The 11,691-nt window shown below is 43.8% G+C and overlaps 1 long non-coding RNA gene across 1 annotated transcript; it reads left to right on the forward strand.

Annotated features, from left to right (window-relative positions):
• Positions 1-305: 305 nt before the first annotated feature.
• On the forward strand, positions 306-853 carry LOC144383810 (uncharacterized). The gene is made up of 2 exons (XR_013451286.1): positions 306-445; positions 667-853. It is a non-coding gene; the product is annotated as an uncharacterized LOC144383810 (long non-coding RNA).
• Positions 854-11,691: the final 10,838 nt, after the last annotated feature.

Here is an 11,691-nt window from a genome sequence, read left to right on the forward strand (position 1 = left end):
CCTCGGTTCATTGGACCATTCCCCATCGAGAGGCAGTTGAACGAAGTCACCTACAGACTCAAGCTACCCCGACAGTATCGTATATCTCCCTCATTTCATGTTTCGCTGTTAAAACCCTTCATTGAACCGGTCTCCCCTTGTCCCTCAGATGACCCCTCGGTGGATGTACCTCCTCCTCCGGTGCCTGTGGAGGATGAACCCATCTATGGGATCCGGACCATCTTGGACTCTCGGCGGCGAGGTCCCCGACTGGAGTACCTCATCGACTGGGAGGATTACGGACCTGAGGAACGATGCTGGGTACTTCGTGATGACGTCCTAGATCCGACGCTCCTCTCTCTGTTTCACGAGGAACATCCGGATCGTCCTGCACCCAGAGGTCGGGGTAGACCTCGTCGCCGACAACATCCTTCGCAGGCGTCAAGAGCCGCCTCGGGAGGAGGGGGTACTGTCAGGATTCCACCCTCATCCCGTTCAACATCGCCTCCCACTCAATTCCATTCTCCTCCCTCTCATTCAATCACCCGGTCACCTGACTACTAATCACCTTCACCTGAGCCTAATCACCAGCACTCCTTTATAACCCAACATGCATCACTCACCCGTTGTCTGATCTCGTCATTCCATGACTACAGACTCTTCGAGCTCACTTCCGTGTCTTCCCAGATACCCTCCTGAGCTTCCTGAAACTCCATGCGTCATCATCAGCTGTTCACCACCTCCATCGGCGTCTTCATCCGTCACAGAGCAAGCAGGACTCCTCGCCTTTCAGCTAAGATTCTCCATTCACCCCGTGTCTTACAACCTACTTTCCTCTCGACGTCTGCAACAATAAAGCTGCATTTGAAACTCACCCCTCTGTTCCGTGTTTCAATACCTGACAAATAGTATGGCGTAGTTACACATTCAAATAAATTAAACATTCCTATTTACATTTGCAACAAAGTGGATATTGCACTTCCATCAGCGGTGAATATTGTATAAAGGACGTTTGTGTTCAGACACGTATTGATGCTATTTGAATGTGATGGAGGCTGCAGCATTTCTAACAAAGCCCTTTTTTAAATTCTGTTGGAATGGCAGAAAGAATGAGAAAGAGTATTATCTTTTTTTGTCCAATCTGCCGCATTTCATATGTTCACGCCGATTTAGTAAAACACATGTAGTCATAAATCATGCAAAGGATCATGGGGACAGATATATAGCCCACAGTCTCAACTGTTGCAAGGCCTAATGAGCATTGTAGAGACTGAAATGCTTCTCCTTGTTACCCCCAAAATAACCTTGATTCAAATGTGGTGCAAATGCTCCTCCATTATTTTGCGTTCCTAAATCAAACTGCCCAAAAACACGCACAGGATTAGCCTGAGTACTCTTAAAACCATCCAATCTGAATCTGCAAATTCAAGCAGTTTGGTCATCTATAGCAGGTGAGCGGCAAGAAAAATAAGCATTTAATATATCAATAAAAGTCTGAAAAACTACAAGAATGTTGTCGTCGTGAATCTGTCTTGAAGAACCACGTAGAGAAAGTCATTTAACTTATGCTTGTTTTCCCAGCAGCTAAAGAACAAAGTGAAACACCAATTTCCTGGTACAAGTGCTTTCGTGTCCTCAGACATCAGCTGATAGTATTTGGTCTCTTGCCATAAGACTAGCTGAGGCAAATAACGTACATGTCACTGTACCTATTGATGGGATTTGTCCAAAAGCAATAACGCCTTTGATTTATTACCACTTCAGATTTTGGGGGATTTTGTTTCGTACCTTGGAGAGAAACAGACCTGCGTGAGATCCGATTCTTGGGCCCAGTCGCTGAAAACATTTCTACTTCTGGTTTGTCAAGTCGTCTTAGTGCATTCGGTTCATATTGTTGGAAGGCTGCATTTCTTCCCTTTTCTTTTTCTCCTTTTGTCATCAACCAACCTGTTTATCCTGATAACGCAGGCCTCTTTGGAGGTAAGACTGAATGAACCCAAAATCGAATCATCCCTGGTGGTTTGCGGCATGCTTTAAATAAAGCTTTGTAAAAGGTGCTACATTTAAACCACACACAACTAGCTTGACTATCTGGACCTCCGGAATAAGAAATTGTAATTAGAAATGTCTTATTGTTTTTCACGAATGACGTTCATGTCCGGTCCTTCTTGAGGTTTTGTTTTATTGAGAAGCTCGTTCTCTGTTCCAACCAGGAAGAAAATGACTCTCTGCAACGGCTCAAACATTCATCTGCAGTTTTAGAGCGTTTTGAGTAGAGGTTATGATTTTATTAGTCTTACATCTTACATAAAATTTGGTATTGAAGTTTGTGTGTGTGTGTGTGTGTGTGTGTGTGTGTGTGTGTGTGTGTGTGTGTGTGTGTGTGTGTGTGTGTGTGTGTGTGTGTGTGTGTGTGTGTGTGTGTGTGTGTGCGCGCGCTCCCTCTGGCTTCCAGCTCTCGTCCTATGAAGATAAAAGTCTGACTTCAGTAATTACTGATATTTCTTTTTATTTCAACTTATGAAGTGCAACTTAATTTAGTATGAAACCTTAACATTGCCCTCATTTGGTATTCATCAGCGGCATGCAGCCTTTTCTCTCTCTTTTATCAATAATTGAATAAGCCGGCACGCGGTGTGAAAAGCGATCCACGAAGCGAGGGAAACCAGTCGACCTGCCTCAGTGTGTAAACAACAAACCCAGATAGATTTTGCCAGCGCTCACATGACATGAGAGATTTCTGATGAAGTTGGTCGGGGATTTTTTGTTCAAAGGCTCATAATGAAATGCTATAAACAGGTGTTTAATACCAGCAATTATTTATAACAGACCCCTTTTCTGTTAGGAAACAGGACATATTTGTCTGTAAGACACAATAGTTCTCTGAACACTAGCTCACCGTTTCCAGGGAGCTAAAACGCAGCAGATGTAATCAATACAAAAGTCTCGAGAAGTAAAGATATTTATTCATTTTTCGATAGAGCTGCATATACGTTGTTTGTTTCTACGAGCCATTGCAGTTATTTGCTTGAGAATGATTATTGCCAGTTTGTAGCAGGGATGCTCGGTGCGGACAGATAAGACAGGACTTTAATCCGGAAATACCCACAAGGAAAGAAACTTTATTCGACCAGCTAATGAAATGGTTTCATTTTATGCTTCCCAACAGCTTGTGAACGTGTTAATAGGTGATTTGGAGCATTTATATTGACAGCTCTCAACGTGGAGATGCCGGAGCTCGTAGCTAACAATGCTAACAACGCTAACAGAGATAACTACTAACGAACTAACAGTGCTGACAGAGCCAAGTGCGACTGGTGGTTTGGCAGTAACGCTCCATGAAGACGCGGCCTATTGGACATAACAGTCATATAAAGGTAGTGCAGATCGCCGACCATGAGGTGGAGCACGCCGAGGTGCACAAACAAGCAAAAAGAATGTAGCCCGTGCACACACATACACCCCCCCATGTCACTTTAAGTAGCAGATTGATTGATGGACGGAAGGCGTGATATTATTGGTTGGAATCGGGTGGTATTTAAGGTACGAGAGGCTGTACTTTATCGTACAATAATGTAACAGTTGTTAGGCCCAACGCACACATTATTGTAGATAAAGTGCTGCCTCAAGTACCTTATTGCTTTTATAATACGGTTCCCAGCAAACTGATAAATAGTACGGAAATAGCTGCCTTTCAGCACAAAATAGCTGTCGCCACCAAACGTTGTGTATCTCATTTCAGTAGTCTAGAGAGAAAACAGTCCCCGTACGTGCACGTAAACAGCATTGGGTCTCCTTACAAGATCACGCACCATCTCATTTATTCACATTGCTCATGACGAATTGTCCGGTTGCTAAAGCTCGCATTGCCCCAAACCGATCAATTGTGGGATTTCTGGTCTTTTTTCGGCGATTGGCAACGAGCTAAAAGCTGAAATGTCAACGGTCGTACAAAATCTAACCTGTTACTTTGAGTGTGCAGTGATATGGAACGCTCGGGTCGATGTAAACAGCAACTGTACATTATCGCTCAATAATGCACCACCCGGGACTCACTCTCAACCAATCAGAACGCTGGATTTCACCTACCCGTATTATAATAGTGCATAAGATGACTTGTGGTGTGTCAAGTTCAAAATCTTTATGCTGTCATTGTAATACGGTGGTTTTGATACAGAGGTTTCTTGAGCTTCCGCGGCCCACAGGTCACTACTGTATATGCTTCCGCTCGACAAACACCAACGAAGAACAACATTGGGTCATATACATTACAACATTTTGGGAGTAGTCGACTCTTATAGGTTGAAACATGATGTGTCTGATTTAGTCTATAAAACCGGGTCGGAGCAGGCGCTGGGTTTGTTAAAAGTTGGTGCTTATGCGTTTGATACACACTATCATAAGGCTGTTAGTCTTTGTTGTTTCCGACTTTCTGACTGTAGTAATTTACACTATTTTATGAGCACACTGAACCCAAAGAAAATGAACTCAATCAACTTTTCACAGTGGACCCGAAGATGAACACGTGCCTTTGACAAAGAGGCCGTTAATATCAGCCGGGGCACCAAGGACTGACAGTTATTGAATCAAAATGGCACATCCATCGCCGATTGGCAGTGCATTAGCTTGCAAATGAGGCTTTCAAAATGTATTTTCTGACACAGGAAAAAAAACGTTGCGGCAAGGAGCTAAATTCTACTTTGACATCATCTCAATACTTTTCCTCCTCTAGTGGTTTCCTAATGGGCCTACTTAGGGAAGACCTTGCGCCGCTTTATCACAGTGAGTGTTGCAGCGCTGCCTGACAAGGAAGGACATCTTCGTGGAAGTCACCGATGTCAGCTGTCACTGCTGATGGCGCTCATTCATGTGGAGAAGTACAGTACGGGCGCAGAGAGCGCCGAGCGGCCTGCAACTGCTTCCATATTACCATATTCCTCCAGTTATCTCGCACGCATCACGGAGACGGGGCCGTTCTTCGTATTCCTGAGCCCACTTGAGTGCCTGAATTACGAGGCCGAGGCTTCTATCGGGTGTGAATCCATGCGGGCGGGCTAAATCTCAGACAGGATGTCATCACTTTGTTGGGAGGAAACAACATTCTGACACCTCGGAGAGGAGTGGAGCCGCGCCGTTGGTCTCCAAGGAGACGCTTTTCCTGCAGGCGAGGGCATCGTCAAAATGCATGCGCACGCGCACACACACACGGATAAATAAGACGGCAGACAAAGGAATCAAGCGAGACAGGCTCTGTGACAAAGTGTCCACACAAGATTTAACAGTAGGAAGGATTCTTGGGACCAGGCGGCACTTTCACACCTTTCCGTCTTCCTCGCCTGTCATTTGTGCTCCTTTTGCGGTGACGGGGCCCAATGGGAGAGTTGAGCGAAGGACAGGGGAGAGCGCGATGCAGTGGACGGGCGTGTCTATGCGTCGGGAAGGTGAATATGTCTGAAAGACAGCCGTTGTAGGATGTGGGGGGTTGGTCCGGGGTTATATTTTCTAAAAATAACGCTTTTATTGGACTATTGGTGCTGCGAGTCCACTGTGACTGATCTGGTCTGTAAGGTTGAAACGGAAAACCAAAACTCAACACTTGATCAAAATGATTAGGAAATGAAAGATGTTGTTTTTGAAACCACAGTTTCACAGTTCTGAGAAAGACCCTTTTTGAAAACAATCTGAATCATAGGAGAAACTTAATTGGTGAATATGTAGTTTGAGTATGTGTACACAAATTCCAGCACACTCACAGATTTGCTTGGTACCAGCAGCTTAGCGTTTAACACCCGTGTGCCGGGCGTCACTTCGCAGCCACTGCGATGCTACACTTTCTTCAGCGGGGTGGAAATGGATTCGACTCCAGTCGAGTCCCCGCGAGTACACACACCTCTATTGCACAGGGACTACGTTTCAACACCACGTGAATAACAGCAGCACTTTGTACTGAGGGAAATGTTTTTCTACCCCCCCCTTTCTCTCACCTTTCTCCGGCTCTCTAAAACGGCCTCCGCAGGGGGACCTTTTCTTTAAAGTAAAGACGTCGACCTTTACAAATGGAGGTGGGCCGCGGCCAAGGACTGCCGCTCAGTATCTGTGTATCGCCGTGCGGGGACGACGCATTTATGCCAAACGCCTCGGGAGGCACACTAAATAGGTTCACATGCTCTTTTTTTCTTTTTTAACCAGCTCAAATTTTCCATCCGGTTTCTGGAGAGCGGGGGAAATTGGCAAAGAAAGTTTAATGACACAAGCTCGAAACCTTTCATGACGTAAACACCCGGTGATGAAAAACGCTCGAGTGGTGCTTGCAATTTGATGAAAAGGCCTTCTGTGGAGTAGGAGACTGATTTGGTTTGGTAAATATCTGCCTGATACCGAAGCTGCAGCTCAATGGGATAGAGCGACATCAGATTGTCTTTGTGTTACCAACTCTGTGTGACTTTTTCCAGTTTCTCCTCCCAAGTATCATATACAGACACATTGTTAAGTTCAAGTAGGCTTGGTTGCAAACCATAATCTCTACAAATGATGTGAAACAATTGTACCATGCTCCAGACTATGATATTTGGCAAAAAAATTCCATTGGGATATTTTGAATTAGAGCGTTTTACATATAAAACCTGTAGGATAGGCTAATATTTTTTGGGTTTTAGGATCATTATTCTTAATCATAAATTCACAGCACATTCGAAAGAGGAATAGTAGATTGACGGTGCTTTTTACGGCTGCACTTAAATGGGAAAATCAATGGAATATGTAGATATCGTGTAGATATCGTGTTCCATCCCCCGGGAGCCTGGATATGCTCAGTAAGTTTCATTCCATTGAGTCTCCAACAACATCAGGGTTTGTCCTTTGCGGATAATAAATATCCTTTTTGATAACTTTTTATGGACCAAAGTGTTAATGGTCAACAGAAAGATGGAGTCACTCTCCAGACACCATGAATACAAAGGATACTTAGATAATCTGGCCTACGTTGGGAAGAATCATTGCTTTAGCCTCCACCAGCACCAGACAAAATGTCCAACTCCTGGTGGGAGAAAGGAAATCAGTTGCCACATTGTTTCGATTGTCCGTATAGCGTTATGGATAAATATTACTTATCACTGGTGGCAATGTTGCACCGGAAAAAACTATTCACAATTGTTATAGAAGTGACATCAACAGTTTGTTTTTTTAGTAACGTTTGGACAGTACATTGCCCTTCAATTATTCTCACACAGGCAGGAGTTTGCTACTTGCTTCCAAATGAACGTCGTTCATTAAAAAGACCAATACAACGTTTTCCCATTTGGTCAGATGAGTTATATCATCTGCCTGCTGTGTTTCCTATTTCAACCTTTTGGCACACAGTGCAGTAAAAACCTACAATCATCTACATAATACTACTTGCATTTATTGACTGAATAATTGTTTTCTTTTCATGGAGTCATGAGGTTCCCAGAGTCCAGACTCCAACTCACCCTTTGGAGGATTGCTCCCTGAAGATATGGAATATGTAAAGGAGTGAGGAGCTTTTACGTGCCGTAACAACACAGAGTTTCCCACGAATAGACTTTATAGGTCAACCAGGTTTATCAATGTCCCCACAACTTGGTCAGCCACCGTAGCATTTATTTTATTCATCTGAGAGAAGGCAGCTCACACAGGGATAAAAGCCAACAACACTACACCAGAAAGAAACCAAGAAACTGTTACTGCTGATACTTAATAACTGGCTCACATTGGTTTAGTTATGACTAGAACGAATACAAACTGAACGACATGACATTTAGGAGGATATTATTTCAGCAAGGAAAAGTTCTGCTTTTGCTACGACGACAACAAAAGAAATGGAATATGTCAGGCTCAATGTGAGACAAGATGACTTTTGAAAATAATTTTGCAGTATAAAGCGTGTGACCAAAAGATTATCTATTTATTTTCTCCTCACACACACACACACGCGCACACACAGACACCTTGGTTCCCTGCCAACCAGCCTGAAGTCTGTTCCTTTTGGGGCTTTTTGTTATGGCAATATCCAGACGGGAAGGAGAGGAGAGGAGAGAGGAGCGAGGGGGACAAACAGCTCCCATCAAAGAGTAGCCGCCTTCTCTTTTCATGACCTCTCTATTTCTTCTTCATCAACATCCACCAAATGCTTGATTGTAAAGCGAACATACCCCTTCCTCTTCTTCTATTGGTGATGAGAGCGTGCGTGCACACAATCAGTGATACTGTCCTTCTCTAAGGCGGGGGAGGAGGGCTAGAAGGTAGTGGGCGCCTCTCCACGGTGTCCTTTGGATTGGGATGAACCACCTGGACTCCCAGCACTTCACACGAGACAGACAGACACATAAGCAGACGCACAGAAATTCAGAGGAATTGCCCAGCTGGTGCGCGCTTGTGCGTTTGTGTGAGAGTGAGTCATGAGATATGCAGAGCTCCTCATGTCGTCCCCAGTGGATTTCCTATCACAACACATTACACACACTCTCTCTCCCCCTCTCACCTCCTCCTAAATCCATCTCTCTTGGACCCTCTTGTGCATACACACTTAATGCACACACACTTCACTGCAGAATGCAACCCCAAACCTCGCACACACACACACACACACACACAGGGGGAGAGAGAGACAGACACTGTGCTCTACAGCTGAGTAACATTCAAAGACAAAGAGCGGTGGGAGGTTTGGATGCTGTCCCAGTCGTTACTGGGGAGAGGGCCAGTGGTGGAGTGATGCTGAGAGCCTTATTGGGCCCACTCTACCTCCCACATGACATGTTGAACACACAGAATGGGAAAGCTCCGGGGTTCTACTTTCTCACAATCAAAATTCAAAAAGCGGCTAATTAAGTTTTTGGTTGTCAATACATATTATTCCGAGGAAAGAAAAGAAAATGTGGGGGTTGTAATTCAAAAAAATCTTAATTAAACTCCACTGAGAGTGTTTTGCCAAATGTTTGGCTTGTGTAAATAAATGATTGCAAGAAAACTGTAATCAAAATCTTACAAAATATTCACTGAAGCATCAGCATATAAAATGATATTGCATCTTTATTGCCTCGGCATATATGTCAGACAATAGGCAACAAGATGTCACAACAGGATAAGGCCATACTAACCTAATACTTACACACATTAACTAACACATTTACTCTTCAAAAGCAATATGTCAATAAGTCATCACATATCATCACTTTAAAATATATCGTCTATTTGAACTCCAATATTGCTATCGGACCCAAAGAATTTGATTGAGAAGTGTTGGGGTTTTAAGTAGAAGTGAATGTCTAGTCATAGAATTTGTAGTACGTGTAATGATGTTTAGTGATAGAATTGTAGTTTGTGTGATGTTAGATTAGTTATTACATTAACATGTTAGATGAAGTGAATACAATGTGAATCAAACACAGTTTATAGTCTTTTAAATCGTAGAAACACACTACACATTTACATTCTGTTACAATGTGATGTTAGAACCTGGGGACGGATGCCAATTGCCGTTCTTTATGGATTTCTTCCAATTTTTTCCCCAAAGAGGGTTTTTTGGGAGTTTTTTCTCCTGTCAGGTAATGAATGAACAACTTATTGCGAGGCAGCCGACTGAGGCAAATGTCTTGAGAATTGAACCACATGAACTGTCTTAGATCTTATGATGAAGGGTGATGAACGGGGATCATTAATGATGGGTTGTTGTAATTAAAGTGTACTAGTTATAAGATGAAGACTTAAACGATGTATGCTTTGTTGGGTTCACTCATTGAGGCATAAAGCCAACTGTATCTGCATTGAGTGCATTGGAATGTGAGGGACAGTTAGGACAGAGAGGTTTCAGGTTACAGCTGCAGCTTCACACCTCGACGTGGAAGGGACAATGGAGGAGGTGACCCTTTGGAGAAGAGGCCAATGACATTCAAATGCACCAAAGAAGACACACCTCAAGAGTTTTCAAAGGACCATGGCGGGGGAAAGACTGTTAGATCTTCTCCTGCAGCCGCGTTGATAAGTCACTTTAGACTTGCTCAGAGAATTCTCTATTTTGCGAAATATTCCACTGTTCGCTTAGTATTTCACTTTGTAATTGTAATCCCTATTATGTTGTTTAGTCATTAAATACTTTTTGATTTTTGAATTTAAACGAATTGACTCATTCGTGTCCTCGTTTCCGGCCGGGACGAGAACAAAGGAGTGAGGCCTCCCTCGAGAGCTTCCGAAACCCTTAACAGAAGCTACGATCTGTTGGGGTTGATGGCTTTCCTATTGTGAACTACAAAAACACTGAAGCACATCAGTACACCTGCGGATCCTACTCGGCATGGTAAAGCACGCAAGCAAGAGTGGAAATTAACACACAGCGAACTGAACTGAGTCATTATAACGGCACTGCCGATGTGAATATTTGTGCGCCGAGCGGCTGGTCGCACACAGCCAGCAGCTACTCAAAGCTCCAAAAGGGTTCTAAAGAAAAATTGTGCATGAAGAAGTTCTTGAAAGTCCTCTGTTTGGGCAATGCAATCATCTGTTATTTTAAAATACCAATGAAGGATTACATACACATGTTGAAGAGGCTGTTGGAGACATTTAGCATAATTCATACCTTGAGACTGCAGCCCACATTTTCTAGTCGCCGGTTTCAGTTCAGAAGCAAACTGCCAAATGGTAAATGGTAAATGGTAAATGGTAAATGGTAAATGGCCTGTACTTGTATAGCACTTTTCTAGTCTTCTGACCACTCAAAGCGCTTTAACACTACATGACATCATTCACCCATTCACACCCATTCATACACTGATGACAGGAGAACCATACACAGTGACACCTGCCATCAGTAACTACCATTCACACACTGTAGTCGCAGCTACAGGAGCAATGTTGGGTTAAGTGTCTTGCCCAAGGACACAACGACATGCAGGTTAGCCGGGCCTGGGATCGAACCGACAACCCTCTGATTGGAGGACGACCGTGCTCCCCACTCACCCACAGTCGCCCACTGGCCCCAAATGGCGCCACTGTTACAGCCAATGAGGGTCCGAGACTTGTGCAGAGGGGGAAAGTCGGGGGAGGAGTCATAAAAGGAGTAATTTGACACTGCCAGCTAAATTAAGAGCATTTCATCCTGTAAAAGTATTGGTTTGAAATGAATTCATAGGGTATATACGGAGACTTTAATGGAACAAGATCCGGTGGTCCAACTTAATGATAATATTTATATTAATATTTATAATATTTTTTAGAACTGGGAGGTTGTAACTGTAATGGGGAATCTAATAACAGATGCAAATTCTATAAGACACTGCACAACAACAAAAAGGAAACTATCCAGCACATGTAAGTGTCGGCTGTCAAAGATGGCATGCTGTTGGAAAACTAACCAGAAACGTCTCCTTTCCATCACCGTGTGGGTGGTTCACAATCACATCCATCACACCCTCTGTGGGCTGTGCGAGCCCTGCTAGCCACCATAGCTGTCATCCTAATATGATGGATTTTGATGAAATGCCTCCCACAAGATGAGGAAGAGGTACTACAGCTGTCACGGGTCACACGCGGTGGACTTCCATCTGAATTACCCGAAGCCCTCGCTCTTTTACTCCAACCGGCTTTGAAAAACGTTTTAGAAATTCAGAATTTACGCTGATGAATCCTGCGAGGCACGTTGCGTTGAGAAGCAGCCACCGGTTGCCCCTTAATCCTGATAGTATTCCAGCAGCTAGTGTC

The sequence above is a fragment of the Gasterosteus aculeatus genome, chromosome 2 (assembly GCF_964276395.1).
Source record: "Gasterosteus aculeatus chromosome 2, fGasAcu3.hap1.1, whole genome shotgun sequence".
Classification (NCBI taxonomy): Eukaryota; Metazoa; Chordata; class Actinopteri; order Perciformes; family Gasterosteidae; genus Gasterosteus; species Gasterosteus aculeatus.